Source organism: Capra hircus, chromosome 9 (genome assembly GCF_001704415.2).
Source record: "Capra hircus breed San Clemente chromosome 9, ASM170441v1, whole genome shotgun sequence".
NCBI lineage: Eukaryota > Metazoa > Chordata > Mammalia > Artiodactyla > Bovidae > Capra > Capra hircus.
In genome coordinates, this window is record NC_030816.1 from 1286685 (window position 1) to 1306748 (window position 20064).

General features: G+C 39.9%; 1 pseudogene; it reads right to left on the minus strand.

Annotated features, from left to right (window-relative positions):
* Positions 639-12706, minus strand: LOC102190415 (annotated as a pseudogene).

The window sequence follows — 20064 nt, forward strand, 5'->3', positions numbered from 1 at the left end:
CGCCTTCTCTGCTTTACAACAGAGTCTCAGTCTTTGCCTATTTTTGATGATTTTGTTTTAAAGAGTGCTCTTCAGCTATTTTGTCTCTTGCCGGATGCTTTTCTCATTGTTAAAGGAGATTGTGCTTTTGGGGGAGGATGGTCACAGATGCACTGCCATTCTCATGACGCCACACTGTGTTGGGGGAACATGAATTATTATTTGGGTGAGGTTGACCATCACCTGACTGAGGCAGTGTTTGCCAGAATTCTTAACTGCCAAGGAGAAAAATAACATTATATTTATTCATTTTTTACTACTACCTTTTAAATTTTCTTTCATCATTCATGTTTGTTCAGAACATTACAGTAGGCATGAAGGAAAAAATAACTGCATCTGTAAACTCAATCTGTCTGAAGTATATTATAATATATGAAACCATGCCATTATCTTTTACCAAAAAAATAATAAAAAATAACATTCAAATAGTAATTTGATATTAGGGTAAAAGATTAAGACCAAAGTCCAAGTAAGCCATCTATAAGGTTTAAGCGTGAGTCATGTTTCCCTTCTATTGAGTTTACAGAAACGTTGACATGATGTGTATGATTTGAAATGTCAAATCCTTGAAGGTTTCTGCACAAGGGTTTAAATAGAAACTAAAATGTTGGCATATGGCAGTGATTTTCCAGTTCCTGTTTGATCTCAGAAATGTACAGATTATCTCGGCCATCAGATACTTCTTTGTTGGGATTTCTCAGATGGTGCAGTGGTAAGGAACCCACCTGCCAATGAAGGAGACATAGGAGACATGGGTTCAATCCCTGAGTCAGGGAGATCCCCTAGAGTAGAAAATGGCAACCCACTACAGTATTCTTGCTTGGAAAATTCCATAGACAGAGAAACCTGCAAAGCTACAGTTCATGGGGTGGCAAAAAGTTGGACATGACTAAGCAGCTAAACACACACACACAAACTTCCATGCTGATAATGGCTTTCTTCAGGGCACTAAGCGCATGCGGCAGCCGCTGTGGTGGGCCAGCGCACTAAGCGGGCCGAGAGCTACCCTACGTCCGAAGTCAGGGACAGCGGCCCAGAGTGCCAGGCTGAGCCGGCGCAGGAACGGCTGGGAGGAGCCACCCCGCGTCCGAGGTCAGTGGCTGCCGGGAGGAGACACCCCACGTCTGAGGTCAGGACGGCTGGCTGCCAGGAGGAACAGCCCAGCGTCTGAGGCCAGTGGCAGCCTGGAGGAGACACCCCGCATCCAAAGTCAGGGGCAGCTCCTGAGAGGAACTACCCCGCGTCCGAGGCCATCGTCCGAGGTCAGGGGAGGCTGGGAGAAGCCACCTCGCGCCCAAGGCCAGGGGCGGCAGCTGGGAAGAGCCACCCATGCCCAAGGCCAAGGCCGGTGGCTGGGAGGGGCAACCCAAGGACCAGTGGCTGTGCTGGCACAGGAGGGCCTAGAGGAGCTATCCCACGTTGAAGGTCAGGAACGGCAGCGGTAAGGAGATACCCCTCATCCAAAGTAAGGAGCAGTAGCTGAGCTTTGCTGGAGCAGCCGTGAAGAGATACCCCACGCCCAAGGTAAGAGAAACCCAAGTAAGATGGTAGGTGTTGCAAGAGGGCATCAGAGAGCAGACACACTGAAACCATACTCACAGAAAATTAGTCAATCTAATCACGCTAGGACCATAGCCTTGTCTAACTCAATGAAACCAAGCCATGCCTGTGGGGCAACCCAAGAAGGGTGGGTCATGGTGGAGAGGTCTGACAGAATGTGGTCCACTGGTGAAGGGAATGGCAAGCCACTTCAGTATTCTTTCCTTGAGAACCCTATGAACAGTAGGAAAAGGCAAAATGATAGGACACCAAGAGAGGAACTCCCCAGGTCAGTACGTGCCCAATATGCTACTGGACATCAGTGAAGAAATAACTCCAGAAACAATGAAGGGATGGAGCCAAAGCAAAAACAATACCCAGTTGTGGATGTGACTGTTGATAGAAGCAAGGTCCGATGCTGTAAAGAGCAATATTGCATAGGAACCTGGAATGTCAGGTAAATGAATCAAGGCAAATTGGAAGTGGTCAACCAAGAGATGGCAAGGGTGAACGTTGACATTCTAGGAATCAGCGAACAAAAATGGACTGGAATGGGTGATTTAACTCAGATCACCATTATATCTACTACTGTGGGCAGGAATCCCTCAGAAGAAATGGAGTAGCCATCATGGTCAACAAAATAGTCCAAAATGCAGTACTTGGATGCAGTCTCAAAAATGACAGAGTGATCTCTGTTCATCTCCAAGGCAAACCATTCAATATCACAGTTATCCAAGTCTATGCCCCAACCAGTAACACTCAAGAAACTGAAGTTGAACGGTTCTATGAAGACCTACAAGACCTTTTAGAACTAACACCCAAGAAAGATGTCCTTTTCATTATAGGGGACTGGAATGCAAAAGTAGGAAGTCAAGAAACACCTGGAGTAACAGGCAAATTTGGCTTTGGAATGTGGAATGAAGCAGGGCAAAGACTAATAGAGTTTTGCCAAGAAAATGCACTGGTCATAGCAAACACCCTTTTCCAACAACACAAGAGAAGACTCTACACATGGACATCACCAGATGGTCAACACTGAAATCAGATTGATTATATTCTTTGCAGCCAAAGATGGAGAAGCTCTCTACAGTCAACAAAAACAAGACCAGGAGCTGACTGTGGCTCAGATCATGAACTCCTTATTGCCAAATTCAGACTCAAATTGAGGAAAATAGGGAAAACCGCTAGACCATTCAGGTATGACCTAAATCAAATCCCTTATGATTATACAGTGGAAGTGAGAAATAGATTTAAGGGCCTAGATCTGATAGATAGAGTGCCTGATGAACTGTGGACAGAGGTTCCTGACATTGTACAGGAGACAGGGATCAAGACCATCCCCATGGAAAAGAAATGCAAAAAAAGCAAAATGGCTGTCTGGGGAGGCCTTACAAATAGCTGTGAAAAGAAGAGAGGCGAAAAACAAAGGAGAAAAGGAAAGATATTAGCATCTGAATGCAGAGCTCCAAAGAATAGCAAGAAGAGATAAGCAAGCCTTCTTCAGCAATCAATGCAAAGAAATAGAGGAAAACAACAGAGTGGGAAAGCCTAGAGATCTCTTTAAGAAAATTAGAGATACCAAGGGAACATTTCATGCAAAGATGGGCTCGATAAAGGACAGAAATGGTGTGGACCTAACAGAGGCAGAAGACATTAAGAAGAGGTGGCAAGAATACATGGAAGAACTGTACAAAAAAGATCTTCACGACCCAGATAATCATGATGATGTAATCACTAATCTAGAGCCAGACATCTTGGAAAGTGAAGTCAAGTGGGCCTTAGAAAGCATCGCTATGAACAAAGCTAGTGAAGGTGATGGAATTCTAGCTGAGCTGTTTCAAATCCTGAAAGATGATGCTCTGAAAGTGCTGCACTCAATATGCCAGCAAATTTGGAAAACTCAGCAGTGGCCACAGGACTGGAAAAGGTCAGTTTTCATTTCAATTCCAAAGAAAGGCAATGCAAAAGAATGCTCAAACTACCACACAATTGCACTCCTCTCACATGCTAGTAAAGTAATGCTCAAAATTCTCCAAGCCAGGCTTCAGCAATATGTGAACCGTGAACTCCCTGATGTTCAAGCTGGTTTTAGAAAAGGCAGAGGAACCAGAGATCAAATTGCCAACATCCGACGGATCATGGAAAAAGCAAGAGAGTTCCAGAAAAACATCTATTTCTGCTTTCTTGACTATGCCAAAGCCTTTGACTGTGTGGATCACAATAAACTGTGGAAAATTCTGAGAGAGACAGGAATACCAGACCACCTGACCTGCCTCTTGAGAAATCTGTATGCAGGTCAGGAAGCAACAGTTAGAACTGGACATGGAACAACAGATTGGTTCCAAATAGGAAAAGGAGTACATCAAGGCTGTATATTGTCACCTTGCTTATTTAACTTATATACAGAGTACATCCTGAGAAACACTGGACTGGAAGAACCACAAGCTGGAATCAAGATTGCCAGGAGAAATATCAATACCCTCAGATATGCAGATGACACCACCCTTATGGCAGAAAGTGAAGAGGAGCTAAAAAGCCTCTTGATGAAAATGAAAGAGGAGAGTGAAAAAGTTGGCTTAAAGCTCAACATTCAGAAAACGAAGACCATGGCATCTGGTCCCATCACTTCAAGGGAAATAGATGGGGAAACAGTGTCAGACTTTATTTTTTTGTGGCGCAGCCAGGAAATTAAAAGACACTTACTCCTTGGAAGAAAAGTTATGACCAACCTAGATAGTACATTCAAAAGCAGAGACATTACTTTGCCAACTAAGGTCCATCTAGTCAAGGCTATGGTTTTTCCAGTGGTCATGTATGGATGTGAGAGTTGGACTGTGAAGAAGGCTTAGCACCGAAGAATTGATGCTTTCGAACCGTGGTGCTGGAGAAGACTCTTGAGAGTCCCTTGGACTCCAAGCAGATCCAACCAGTCCATTCTGAAGGAGATCAACCCTGGGATTTCTTTGGAAGGAATGATGCTAAAGCTGAAACTCCAGTACTTTGGCCACATCATGCGAAGAGTTGACTCACTGGAAAAGACTTTGATGCTGGGAGGGATTGGGGGCAGGAGGAGAAGGGGACGACAGAGGATGAGATGGCTGGATGGCATCACGGACTCGATGGACGTGATTCTGAATGAACTCCGGGAGTTGGTGATGGACAGGGAGGCTGGGCGTGCCGCGATTCATGGGGTCGCAAAGAGTCTGACACGACTGAGCGGCTGAACTGAACTGAACTGAACTCAGGGCTCTCTCCCCAGAAGTTTGTTCTCCAGGTCCACCTACAGTCTTCCTAACTTTAGCTGCATGGAGGCTGAGGGCATATAAAGGAAGTGCTTACTGCAGGGCTGGGTGATTTTCTGTCTGTACAGCAGGGCTCCCTCCCAGTTCTGCATGTACAAGCAGATGGCATGGCTTGGCACATCATGTGCATCTTATACATGTTACTGTCCTCAAACATACAGCTCTTCTCCTGGCTGAGTTCTCAGATCCCCAGCAGCTCACTGGGGAACTTGTGTAGTGCTTGGCCCTTCGTAACTCAGTACATTGCAAACATATCTGATCATGTGTCTGCCTCTGGGGGATAGGTGAACTTCCAGATTTCCGCCTTGGCCTTATCCTTGTCTTTGTTGGTCCATCTTGCTCTTACAAGTAGAAAAAATAAGAATCTCTTAAACAGTCATTCATATCTTCTGTTGAGTACAGGACATCAACGTAGCTGGTAAAAATCTCCTCTTCTGGGTGGATTTCTCTGACTTCTGCCAGGGTCCCTTTGCAGGTCACAATGACATTGGTGCAATATCAGCAAATGTTGCTGATCCCAAATGAGAAAGTTCTTCATCTTCGATTGTAAATCTATGATAGTTAACCTGTATGAAGTGTACTTCCAGGATATCATTTTGGGGAACTGAAGGTGCTTGGAATGAAAGTGATACAGAGCAGCAAGGTTCCTTCTGAATCAAATCCTTCTTTTCATTATCTAATTTACCCAGATGTGACTCTAACTCCTTTATGGCTAACATTTCTCTGAAGGTGTTCTTTCTGGGTGGATTTTATGTATAGCCAGAATTCTTGCAATTAACCTTCCAGTCTCTGAGGGATTCCAGTTTTCCCCCAAAACAATCACAGGAGAACATTCCAGCTTGTGCATCAGCCAGTCATCTTTCTCACATGTTACCTCACAGTAAAATGTCCACTTGCATCTTCCACATTTGGACAATCCTCCTTTCCCGGTGAAGCAGAACTCACAGTGGTTGCCCCACTCATTGACCATAAGCATGGAGGCATAGGCCTGCAGGAGAGGAGCAAGTCCCTACCTGGAAGCGATGTAGGGCCTTGCCCTGGCTGCAGAAGTGCTCCAGACCACTGTTGGCCTAGGCCCTTATTCCAGCATCTCAGTTTGTGCAGAGGAGCTGCAACTGCAGCTCCCCTATAACATCTTGTTTTAAATATTAATCTATATATGTGCTGTCTAGCAGATATTTGTCACTCTTTTGTGAGCTGTCTCATTCTTTGAATCTCTTTCCTATAATAAGAAATTTCTCATTCTTGTAAGTTCTTGCTTTGCTGGAGCACAAGGATAAAATACACAACACTTTCAGTAAAATGTGGCTTCTTCTTCTCTGGTGGCTCAGATGGAAAAGAATCCACCTACAATGCAAGAGACTGGGGTTGAAGCCCTGGGTTGGGAAGATCCCCTGGAGAAGAAAATGGCTACCCACTCCAGTATTCTTGCCTTGAGAATTCCAAGGACAGACAGTCTGATGGACTACAGTCCATAGTGTTGTAAGGAGTTGGACATGACTGAGCAGCTAACACACTTGCAATAAAAGTGAGGAACTCCTGCTCTAGTGATCATAGGCATCACATCTCCGGTGAGGGAGATGCCATGTGGAATCCACTCTGGTAAAGAGATGGCAGGGACATCGAGTTTTACAGGCAGCATGATATGATTTGTCTACTTGTCAAAAAGCCATAGGGTATAGGTCTTAGCTTTGTCTGACAGACCAAGAAACTCACTCTAGCGGATTCTTTCTAACCACAAAGAGTTAGCAAAATGTTCTTCCACAGTGTATTACTACTTATTTTTTGATAATAAGAAAGTCCTGAAGAAGACAAATAATTTATATTAAAAAGTGAGTAAGAGCAAAGTCAAGGTTGGTTTAATGATTGTATTGTTCTGATGCTCCTGATTCCAGTATCTTCTTTTTGAGTGGTAGAGGGGAGCTGCACCTGATACACATGGGTGTGTGTTGTGGATATGAGCATTATCCAGTATGAATCAAAATAAACAATGCTGGAAAAACTCTGAGCTGTTATCTTTTTAAAATTTGCTTAAAATCTAGTTTTTCAGATAGACACTTATGCTTTTGAATCATATCATTTTAGATCATTACCAAATCATTGTTACCAAATAATGCTTCAACTTATACTGACTTTCAGTTTTTGTGAAAAGCTACCAAAAGAATTAGATGTAAAGTCTCCACTTTGACAGTTTCTATATTCTACAACTTTTTTAATGATATAAATACCTCATTTGTACCTCTATAGTGAGCAAATAAGAAAAATCAATTTTGGTTTTCCCTAAATATTTGAAACAATTTTTACCTCTAATCAAGGGAAATATTTAAAATTTTAAGTTATTTTGATATAACTATAGATATACAGGCTGTTGCAAATAAATGTACAGGAAGGTCTCTGTACTTTTCCACTTAGATTCCCCCAAAGTTAACATCCTGTATAACTATAGCATAATAAGGATGCCAAGAATTTGACATGGGTAAATCCACAGAGCTTGTTCAGATTTCTCCAGGTATGCATGAGCTTATATGTATGTATATGTGTACTGAAGTAAAATTTTTAACTTTTTAAAGTTTCTCTTTGCTTTACTAAATTGGCTATGTTGAGCATTAAACTCCAAAATGTCAGTGGCTTAATGCAATAAGAGTTATTTCTTACTCACACGAAAGTTAATGTATGTGTTTCTGGTTGTAAACCACTTTTGTGGTCATTTGAAAACCCAGGCTCCTTCTAATTTGCTGGTCTATCCTCCCTTAAGTCCTAGAGTAGGGTCCATTCAACTAGCAGAAGAGGAAAGCCAGGTGTGGGAGTGTTGCACATCTCTGTGGCCCAAATTTCACTGGTCAGGACTCAGTAGCATGACTACTCTTGTTGCAAAGGGTGAATGGGAAACATAATGTAGCTAGGTATACAGGAGGAAAAAAAAAAAAGGTACTGGTTTCCACTACAGTTGGTTCCTTGAATTTAAGAACCAGGTCTTATATCTTATCATGACTTGTCAAAAGTACTTGTTACCCTTTTTAGTATCATTTTCTCTTAATCTATTTCCAATTGTTTTCCTAAACTTAGTTATCTTAAATTCTATGTATCTACTTTAGCATTATTATTGCAAAAGAATGAGAAATGAATAAATTCAGTAAGCACTAAAGGAGTTAAATAAGTTTTACAACATTTCAATTATAAAATTTTATTTTTTATAAATTCTTTTGTTTCTTGTTCTTCAGTGAACTAAATTTATACGGTGACTATGTGATAAAAATATTTGGATTAAAAATTATAAGTTTGAACAATGATCCATATATTAGACTATGGAAGAGCCAAATATAACATTTAGAAATATAAAAATATTTTTACTTCCTTTTATAGAAGAGCTTATCAAAGTAGTTTATATGTGAAATAGAGATCATAACAGAAAGAATCATTTTCTATTAATTTTAAGACAAATATTTTGTTTGCATAGATTATCTGAAAGTTTCTTTCCAGCTTGGCTCTTACAGTAATACTGAGAATAGATGTCTTTCATTGTTAGCAATAGTAGTTCAATAATGTAATTCCACCTAACCTGCAATCGTATGAGTTCAGTGATTCTATCTTTGTTCTTTAGGTACATAAACTATGATGGAGATAATGTAAAAAGCCTTCTTGCAAGTCTGCAAAAGGGATTTTGCAAGCCCTAATGATCGCAGCATGCAGCATTAAAGGACTGAGTTTAACCATAAGAAAGGGGCCACTTTCCCAACTGCAATTCTTCCAGGAAAATCCTATAATAGAGGAGATAAGAACTTAATTTAAAAATCATTGTTCCATGGAAAGTCCTTAAACAAACATGAAAGTCAGTTCTGCTCTTTAGCAATTGGTGATTCTCAAATCATTATTTCCACTATAATGTATTTGGTCTATGTTGTGTTCAGTTCAGTTTAGTTTAGTCACTCAGTGGTGTCCAGCTCTTTGTGACCCCATGGACTGCAGCACGCCAGGCTTCCCTGTCTGTCACCAACTCCTAGAGCTTGCTGAAACTCATGTCCATCGCGTTGGTGATGTCATCCAACCATCTCATCCTCTGTCAGCCCCTTCTCCTCCTGCCTTCAATCTTTCCCAGCATCGGGGTCTTTTCCAAGGGGTCAGTTCTTCATATCAGATGGCCAAAGTACTGCAGTTTCAGCTTCAGCATCAGTCCTTCCAATGAATATTCAGGAGTGATTTCCTTTAGGATTTACTGGTTTGATCTCCTTGCAGTCCAAGGGACTCTTAAAAGTCTTCTCCAACACCACCATTCAAAAGCATCAATTCTTTGGCACTCAACTTTCTTGATTAAGATCTCAGGTAAATGACAGTCCAGAAACCATAGATAACTTTTCAGAGAGAATTAATCAACTGGGACTAAAATATAGATTTTCCTTTCCTCATTCTTTTTTTTTTTTTCTGTATACTACAGGGTACTATATATGCCTATCATTAGGAACAGTACCTATAGTCAGAAAGTTCAGAACTGTCTAAAACTGAATGCTTATTTAATATGTATAGATGGTAAAGATCTCATCAATGTATATTGTATTCCGAGTTTATGCAGTCTAACAGGTATGTCAATGGTACTTACCTTTAAATTATTCAAGGTGCAATGGCTTGGAAATGATTTCTCTTCAAGCAAGTATCATCATGCCTTACCGGACATTCTATCATACTGAATATACTACTTTTAGTCCCACAACTGTAAAGATCTAGGACTGAAGGCCTATTCAAATAGACCTTGAATGATATTTCCTAGATAGTAACTGTTAACTCATTCTCTTCTGTGTGGTACTTTCTTTGCTTGTAGTTATGGACATTCCAAAATTGGAGACAGATTCCCTGAAAAGAGTGCTGTATTCTGCATATAGTTAAGTAAGCAGGGTGGCAATATACAGCCTTGATGTACTCTTTTCCCAACTTGGAACCAGTCTGTTGTTCCATGTCCATCTCTAACTCTTGCTTCTTGACCTGCATACAGAATTTTCAGGAGGCAGGTCAGGTGATCTGGTATTCCCATCTCTTTAAGAATTTTCCACAGTCTGTTGTGATCTATGCAGCCAAAGGCTTTGGCATGGTCAATAAAGCAGAAGTAGATGTTTTTCTGGGACTCTGTTGCTTTTTTGATGACCCAATGGATGTTGGCAGTTTAATTTCTTTACTTTAATTTTTTACTCTGCATTTGCTAAATCCAGCTTAAACATTCGGAAGTTTATGGTTCATGTACTGTTAAAGCCTGGCTTGGAGAATTTTGAGCGTCATTTTGTTAGCATGTGAGATGAGTGTAATTGTGCAGCAGTTTGAACATTTTTTGGCATTACTTTCTTTGGGATTGGAATGAAAACTGACCTTTTCCAGTTCCTGTGGCCATGGCTGAGTTTTGCAAATTTGTTGACATATTGAGTGCAACACTTTCACAGCATCATCATTTGAGAACTTGAAATAGCTCAACTGGGATTCCTTTACCTCCACTAGCTTTGTTTGTAGTGATGCTTCCTAAGGCCCACTTGACTTCGCATTCCAGGATGTCTGGCTCTAGGTACTTGATCACATCATCATGGTTATCTGGCTCATGAAGATTTTTTTGTATAGTTCTTCTGTGTAGTCTTGCCACCTCTTCTTAATATCTTCTGCTTCTGTTAGGTTCATACCATTTCTGTCCTTTATCGTGCCCACCTCTGCATTAAAGTCTCCCTTGGTAGCTCTAATTTTCTTGAAGAGATCTCTAGTCTTTTCCATTCTATCATTTTCTTCTTTTTCTTTGCATTGATCACTGAGGAAGGCTTTCTTATCTCTTGCTATTCTTTGGAACTCTGCATTCAAATGGGGATATCTTTCCTTTTCTCCTTTGCCTTTCACTTCTTTTCTTTTCTCATCTATTTGTAAGGCCTCCTCAGTCATCTATCTATCAGACCTAATCCCTTGAATCTATCTGTCACTTCCACTCTTTGTTAGCTGCTATTAAGAAATTAAGGCACAAATCTAAGTTGTTAGAAACCAATGAATAGATGGAAAATATGGCATGCTTTTCTAAGCAGTTCCGTCTGAAACACATTGGTTGTGAATTTGTCAAATATACTGAAGGAATGCTGAAAAGAAGGCCTAAGTTTAATTGTGAAAATCTTTCCAGGATAGTATGCACAGGTAATTAAGGGGAAAACAGTGATCTGTCTTTGGTATGAGTAGCATCTTGACTATGTATGATGTAAAACCTGAATTCCTGAAGCACAGCAGGCTTTCCTGTTCCTTGCCAGCCACTGACGTTCCTTTTCTTCCTCCCTTTAGTCCTTCTCTGGCATGATAAATACAGATGTGACTATGGAAATCATCTATGGAGTTTTAAGGGAGAAGCATGTCAAGCTGTTTTCCAGAGCAAAAAGTTTCCCGTGCAATTTTCCTCTACTTTCATACTCATCAAGTTTTATTAACATTTATTAATATTCTTCAACCTATTTTCCATTTTCATACTGGAAACTTATTTTCAAGATTCCTGAAAACTTAATTAGTTCTCTTCTAGATACATAATATAAATTTGCCTAATTTGAGTTAGCTAGTAGCGGACAATGGGAACTATGGTATGAAACTGTCATTTGGTAATTTGTCTGTCTTAAGCTATGGAATATATGAATCTTGAAATATGAGAATCTTCATCCTGCTATTTGAGTGAAAGTTGTAGAAAGAGAAGATGGCATTTTACCTCCCATGTGGACATTTTTGTACCTTCCATATGGACATTTTTGATCTTGTGAACTAATTGGTGTGAATTTTATCATCCTGTTTTGATTTCTCCCTTCTGCTTCCCATGTTGGCTGAGGTGTGTTCCAGACTGCTATTCATTTGAGCCAAGGACAGAATAATTAACAAGAGAAATCTTGTTTAAAAACAGCATGTATGGTAAAACCAATACTAAAACTACTTGGAATATTTTAGAACATCTAAGACCCTAACAACCCATTTGGGGCAGGTGGTGGTTCATTGATTATGATTTTCTTATTAGTGCATTTGCCAGCTTGTCATATCCAAAGAATAAAAAATTAAATCATATCTTTCCCCAAGCCTACTTTTTCCCCAAGAAAAGGGGAGTTTAAAAAGTCCTCCATTCTCCATAAAAAATACCATGCTAAGTATATGAAAACACTTTCAATCTTACCAACAAATACATCATGAAAAATAAATCAGAGTCATACTATTTAGATCCTACCACATCACTAATTTTTTAAAACATAGACTAACATCTAGCATGGAGGATACATTCAAATGAGTGCTGGTAGCTTCAAATCGGAATGATAATCAAACTATTTTAAAACTAGTACAGCATCCGCATGCTTAGTCACTCAGTCTTGTCTCTTTGTGATCTCATGGCCCTAACCAAAGAACAGCCATCTAATCAATCAGCATTCTGTTTTTATTGAAGTATAAACCCTTACAAGCTTTCTAATGAATAATGTCAAAATAAATCATATTATTTGACTCAGAAGTTCTTCCATGCATGAATTAAATCTTTTCGATAAATTTCCATGTTACTTTCCAGACACATTTTATCAATCTACACTTTTATCATCAGTTAATAAGAATCCATTTTCTCATATCCTAAAGAATACTAGATGTTTTAAATTATGTTAAACTCTTTGCCAATACAATAGGTGAAAATACTATTTGATTATTGGTTTGATTTCTTTGGCTACTAATACCGTTGGCTGCTTATATTTCTTCTGCTGTGTACTGACTGTTCTTGTCCTGCTACTTTTTAATGCCACATATTTAAGCCCTGTTAATTTATGAGTAGAAGACAAGAGATTGAAATGATTTTCTTTCATCCACATGGCCACACCCAATTATTTTTCAGGGTGGAAATTAGTCTCCTTTAGGACACAGTGTTCCGAATGAAAAACTCAAGAATGAAAGAACATACTTTGTTACATTTTGGTCAAGAACAAATCACTGCATTTAAAAAACTGTGCATTACAACAGAAAGGGGTGGATATTAGCTGCTGTGTTGGTATCATAGCTGCATTTAGTTCTATAAGCTTGTCTTCTGTGCCTCATGCATTGCTTTACTTTTGCTCAACCCCTGCCAGGGTGGGACCACCCAAGCTCCTGAATGCAGCTCTTTCTGTAGGACCTTAAGTTAAGCCCAAATTGCAGGGTAGGAGGTCTTTAGTTTGCTCTTTGAGGTATGAATAATTTCTCTACCATCTATTTCACTCCACTCAAGTTACCGTGTGGAATGCCATTTGGGATAGCTTGGAAATGGTTCTATGCTTGTATCATAAAAAAGACTCAGACAAGTTTTGTGTATTTTGTGATGGCACAGAAAATAAGGAGAGGATTCAGGGTTTGACCTAGAAATCTCATCCAAGTTGGTTGGGGTTTTGGGTTTCCTGAGTTGTCATGTCTGGGGGAACCTTGCAAATGGGTTGGTAATGAGGCATTTGAGGGCTGCTGATTCGGGAAATGTATCAAGCTGTCTTGGGTACGTGGCATCCCATCTGCTTTGCATTCCATCTTACATTTAAAGCATAAACCTAGCATTGTAGGGTCATTGACATTTAGCTCTATTATTAATATTCATAGAAGAAGGTCTAGGAAAAATCTTAGAACCACATTTTCATCATGAAAAGTAGGGTAATAATTATATTTTCCTGAGGAGAGTCAACTTTTTGACTGAGCTGTTCCCACAAGGTTTACAAAATTTGTCTGATTCCTTGATTGACAGTGACTGGTCTGTAGAAGGCTTTAAAAGTATATTCATAATGATAAAAGGCAACTATTATGTTGCAGCAGAAAGAGCTGTCAAAGAGAAATTAGAAACTAGCTTGTTTCCTGTGCAGTCTCAGGGCAGTTTCTTATCTTCTCCAAATCAGTTTCTTCCTGTGTAAACAGAAGATGCATTATTCATAATGTCTAATTCACAAGGTCATGAACCGAAGACTGAATGTCAAAATACTATGTAAAATACTACATGAATACTAGTTACTACTATGACCTGATAAATAGTATGCTATGAGTTAGAAAATTTTATAAATATCTCCAAATGCAATGACCATTTTGACAAAAGTTATGGGAGACACCAAAAGATCATGTGCTGTGGGCCTGTTTGTGTTTTTTTTCTGTGTGTGATTGTATGTGTGAAGTACATATTATCCATCTTGAATTATTTTTATCTATCATTTGCTCCTTTTTTCTTACTTTAAAAAAATTGTAATTTACTGTTTGGTTGCACTGGCTCTTCATTGCTGCATGTGGGCTTTCTCTGGCTATGATGAGCATGGAGCTGTTCATGCTAAGTCGCTCAGTTGTGTCCAACTCTTTGCAACGCTATGGACTGTAGCCTGCCAGGCTCCTCTGTCCATGGGATTTTCCAGGCAAAAACACTGGAATGGATTGCAATGCCCTCCTCCAGGAATCTTCCCAACTCAGGGATCAAACCTGCATCTCTCATTTCTCCTGCATTGGCAGGTGGGTCCTTTACTGCTAGTGTTACCTGGGAAGCCAGTTGCAGTACACAAGCTTCTCATAGCAGTGGCTTCTTTGGATGTGGAGCATTGGCTCTAGGGCACATGACCTTCCGTATTTGTGGTGCACAGGCTTAGTTGCCCCACACCATGTGGGATTTTCCTGAACCAGGGATCAAACCCATGTCCCCTGCATTGGCAGGTGGATTCTCAAACACTGGAACACAAGTGAAGTTCTATCATTCAGTTCAGTCACTCAGTCATGTCCTGCTCTTTGAGAGCCCATGGACTGCAGCATGCCAGGATTCCTTGTCCATCACCTACTCCCAGAGTTTTCTCAGACTCATATCCATTGAATGGGTGATGCCATCCAACCATCTCATCCTCTGTCATCCCCTTCTCCTCCTACCTTCAATGTTTCCAGCATCAGGGTGTTTTCAAATGAGTCCGTTCTTTGCATCAGGTGGCCAAAGTATTGGAGTTTCAGCTTCAGCATCAGTCCTTCCAATGAATATTCAGGACTGATCTCCTTTAGGAAGGACTGGTTGGATCTCCTCGTGGTCCAAGTGACTCTCAAGTCTTTTCCAACATCACAGTTCTAAAGTATCAATTCTTCAGCACTCAGGTTTTTATTATAGTCCAACTCTCACATCCATACATGACTACTGGAAAAATCATAGCTTTGACTAGATGGATCTTTGTTGGTAAAGTAATGTCTCTGTTTTTTAATATGCTGTCTAGGTTGGTTATAGCTTTTAAATATTCATTTCAAACTTCTGGTTCCTGAAAACATTTCTAAGTTTTTCTTTTCTTGAGATAGCAAATCCACTGATTTAAATTCTTTTAATACTTGAAATGATCAATGCTATTTTCTTAATTTAAAAAAGTTTTACCTATGTATATGTGTGTCTATCTATATGTGTATACACATATATATAGAAGTTGAATTACCAAATATGACAAGAAATTTAGATCACTGGCATGAAATGTGCATTCTTCAGTCTTGGGTCATGCACCGTGGCCACAAACAGTCTTAATGTCACAGTCTTATTCAGCATTCCATTTGAAGGAAATTATGTTTTGGTCTGGAATGGCTGGGTCACATTCTGAATGACTGAAGGATCAGACTAAAATTAGGGGGAAATACACCTATGTTTCAGTTTCTCTAGGAAGGTGTCATATGGCTTAATATTTAGTTTTACAATTCTATTTCAATTTGTTTTACATGTGCCTTCTTTGAGGAAAGTGTTTCACAATATACTAATACTGAGACATAAAATACGAACTTTCTCCTTCAAGACTCTCAAAGGTGGCTGTTTCACTAATTTACCACATGTAACTGAGAAACACAGTGTTTCATATTTTACAGATTGAGAAACCAGTGCACAGGCAAACATTAAAATAAGTTAGTAGGAGTTTAATGTTACTGATTTTGCAAAGTCGGATTTGAGATCATCATTGGAATTTAAAAAAAGATAATATACCCAGCTAAAGCTTAAATAATCAGATGATCAGGTCACATGGGTCCTCAAAACCCAATCAGTTCAGTTAAAAAAAAAAAGTAATCTTTTGACTGTATTTATATCAAATGGGTCTCAAATATTCATAGACTTAATTTCCTACTATTTGCAACAAGCTCTGAGAATTTGCGTTTAAATAAAGTAGCTAATTGACTATTCCTTTAAAACCTCCCATATTAATTAAGTTGCCTCTTCCAGTTGAAATACCCTGCCTTTCTCACAACTGCCAGTTAAAAATTGGCTCATCCTTCAAGCACCATCTCACATGCCACAGAACTCGCAACACATTATTATCTTGTCTTTGAAGTCTCCCTGTTCATAGTCCAAAGCATGTACCTTCATTACAATGATTTGGGCTTTCCTGCCGGGGTCCAGCCCCGGTGGATCCAGGGTGATTCGAAGGTGGAGACGGAGTCAGCGTCTTTGGAAAAATACATATTTAACCACAGATATAGAGAGATTAGAAATGGATAGTGTAGTAGGAAGATTAGTGGAGAAAAAGAGGCTGAATAACTTGGATTACGTGGAATAGCATCCATGCTCCAGATGGGAATTCAGCCATAAAAATGGGAGCAAGAAAGAAGCGACATGGGGGAATCAGTCTTTCCGGAAACTGATCCATTTTCTTTATTTTTAGGTTTGCTTATATACCTTTTGTTACACATAGGGATGAATACAGAGTCACGGGGGTGTCAGCAGTCCTGACCTTTATCAAAGTCAGGTGCTTCACATAAATGTATAAAAAAGGTACATCATCTTCTGGCCATGAGTGAGACCTGCTGACATTTTATGATCCTTTCTTTCTGATAACCAAAAAACATTTCTTCCAAGGGTGTTTTTTCTTAAACCAGGCACCACCCTCCAAATAAAGTTACATTCCTATAGGGTGAGGGTGTAGTGAGTTACAATCAAGAAAGGAATTTATTTAACCCAAGGTTAACATGATTAGTCTTAAAGGTTAATACTTATTTCTCCTATATGTTAGTTATATTCACTATAAGGGTAGGGAACATGGAGATTTAGCAGCAAACATCAGCCCAACAAATGAAAATCCTTTCACCAATGCTCCCCTTAAGATCTATTTGGTCTTAAGATAGTGATAAAGTTACATTTTTACATAACAAGGACACAGTGATTTATAACAAAGCACAGTGATCTATTACAAAAGAGAAAATTCATTAACTCAAAAAGTCTAGTATTGCTAACATCAAAAACTACTGTATTTCCTTTTCTATATTCCAAATACATTGATTAATATATTCCCAGGTGCTTAAGGATATGGAGGCCTGGCAGCAATCATTGACTCAAGAAGAAGAAAAAGCCCTATGCTAATTAAGACTCTCAAAATACTCCAAAACTCTCTGTGCTGTTTATGGTTAAGAGGTAGTAAACAATCATGTGGCAGGAGTATGGATAATCCTGTCACACAAGCTAGTCTGTCAGCAGGGAGGTTGGACCTGAAACATCCTTGTCCTACCCAAAGCAGGGAATTCGCAGCAATTATTGACACAACAAATGAAAAACCCTTCACCAATATAATTCCTAACCAACCCGCTATACTAATAATTTCTAAATCCCCAAAATAATTTGCCTTTAGTAAGTCTAAAACATCTCGTGCCTCTCACGTTGGGAGACTGTAAACAATCACATGTGGCCGGATGAACCTATACAGGTGGGCTAGATAACCTTCAGAGGAGTCCGTAAGCTGAAACACTCTTGTCACGCCCAGAAATTTTTATTGCCTTGGAGCTGCAAGTTTACTCCTTCTCTGAGAGAAACGGTTATGGGGGAGAGCCCCCCGTAAAGTCAGAGCTGTAGGTGAGAGCATAAAACAGACTCTGGTTTTGGGGTTAGATGCTCGGGAACAGGGGGTTTCCTGAGGCTTGATCACGCCTTTGCATATGCCATCCTCATGCTGGCTCCCGGCACTTTCCTGGTGGCTCAGATGGTAAAGAGTCTTCCTGCAATGCAAGAGACCCAGGTTTGATCCCTGGGTCAGGAAGATTCCCTGGAGAAGGAAGTGGCTCCCCACTCCAGTGTTCTTACCTGGAGAATTCCATGGACCGGGGAGCCTGGCAGACTATAGTCCATGGAGTTGCAGAGAGTCAGACATGACTCTCATGATTATATTTATAATTATATTTCATTATGATAATTTGAATTTTTTTAAACTACTCTTTCCTCTATACTAACATATTGTTGGTGAAGACTGCATTTTATCACTCCTATATCCTTCAAACTGCTCCAGGCTGATATTGCATATATTGTTTTGTAGATACAGGTTAACTTGTACTGAAATATGAATAATTTATACCTCATATGTATCCCCAAAGCTTCATGTTTTTATTCATATGCATACCATTTAATTTATGATGAAAGAGGCAAGAGAAGGGGCAAAATCCCAAAGTACAACTGCCAGCTAAGTCCAGATGTATAAAGAACCTTTCTGAATTTCAGGAGCTTCTTCTTACATCTCATTGGTCACCTCTACCAGCAACTGATGTTGGAAAATTTATGTCTCTAACCAAGTAGATTGGTTGCCTTGACAGTACAGGGGAGATTGGAATACAGATATTGAGTAAGCAACTAGTAGGCTCTAACGGAAAAACAAAAGTAAAAGAACCCACTGGAGAGCCTATTTGTGTCGTTCAAGCCAAAGTCAATTCGAGCTCAACATGTCCCCGGTCAGCTGCCTCTCCTCCTGTACCCACTCCTTTTGCTGCAGTTCCATCTCTGTGAATAGTGCCATCCTGTCAGTCATCCAAAACAGAGATGCTAGAAACATCCCAGGGTCCAATCTCTCCCAGAAAGTCTGACTTAATTCACTTACTGCAGCTTTAGTTTCTTTACCATCGGAGCCACCTTTTGGGGGGCTTCCCTTGTGGCTCAGATGGTAAGGTGTCTGCCTACATTGTGGGAGACCCGGATTCGAGCCCTGGGTCAGGAAGATCCAGAAATGGCAATCCACTCCTGTATTATTGCCTGGAAAATCCCATGGACAGAGGAGCCCGGGAAGCTACAGTCCATGGGGTCGCAAAGAGTCGGACACGACTGAGAGACTTTGCTTCACTTCACTTCACTTCACTTAGTTTCTTTACTATCTCACATATCTGTCCCTACTCACAATTTCCATTGTCAGTACCCTAGAGAGACTTCTTGATGTTTGCATAGTAGTCCTTTTTTATCATCTTCTCAGCTTTTATATCTGCCCTGTCTCCCCACTACTCCCACTTCAACCACCACCCTTCCTCACTCCCTCCCACCTAGTCTTTGACCATTTCTGCCTAGTGGCTTTCATTTTCATCTGGGTTCCTGAGAATCTGGCGCCATCACTGACTGCAAAGATAAAGCACATGACCAGTCAGCAGCCACTGTCCTGCATACAGAGATTGGTTCCCAGACAGTCATATAAACTTACCCAGAATAAACACCGGAATCTATGGCTTTTCTCTGTGAATGCTGAGACAAAGACATTCCTTCCTGCGTGCTACTAATACAGAAGTATGTAGAATTGGGAGACGATAGAAACAATTTGGGATTCATAAATACTTGCCTGTGGTGAAGCCCACATTAGGAATGGTAGAATGAAGAGACAGAACAAAATCAGGTCTTCAGAGTCCTTTCGGGTCACTGAATTAACCTGTACCTGGGCCAGCTGTCTTTGAATCTTTTAGGAATGGAAACTATTAAGTTCTATTTATTGAATAAGCAAGTTTATATTGGATTTTCTGTTTCTGGCAACCAAAAGCTTTTTATTGATTTAGTCCCACAATTTCTTGTTTAATTGGAGGAGGGAAGTAGTATATTTAGAAGTCCCTGAAATAAGTTTATCTATTTAGTGCCTTTGAAAATGAAGGTCAGATTTTGAAATAATTGTTATACTGCAGCATTTGAAAGTAGGAAAGATGATATACTCAGTGTTCTACTGATCAAGAGACTGCCACGTAAGAAGGGTGATGATTAGTCCTAGTTGACATAGGATACTCCCAGTTTATGCCTCTTGAAAAAGCATAATTATTAACAGCTCCAAACTTCATCTTCAAGGTTCCAAGTTTGGGCAATAAATTACATAATCACTGTACTAATAAGGTATCTAAGGCTCAAATAATCAAATTAGCTTTAGTACTGATTACTAAACATGTAGCAATAATCATCTCTGGGTGTTTATATTGTAAAGATTTAGATGATATTTACCTGGAAGAAGTG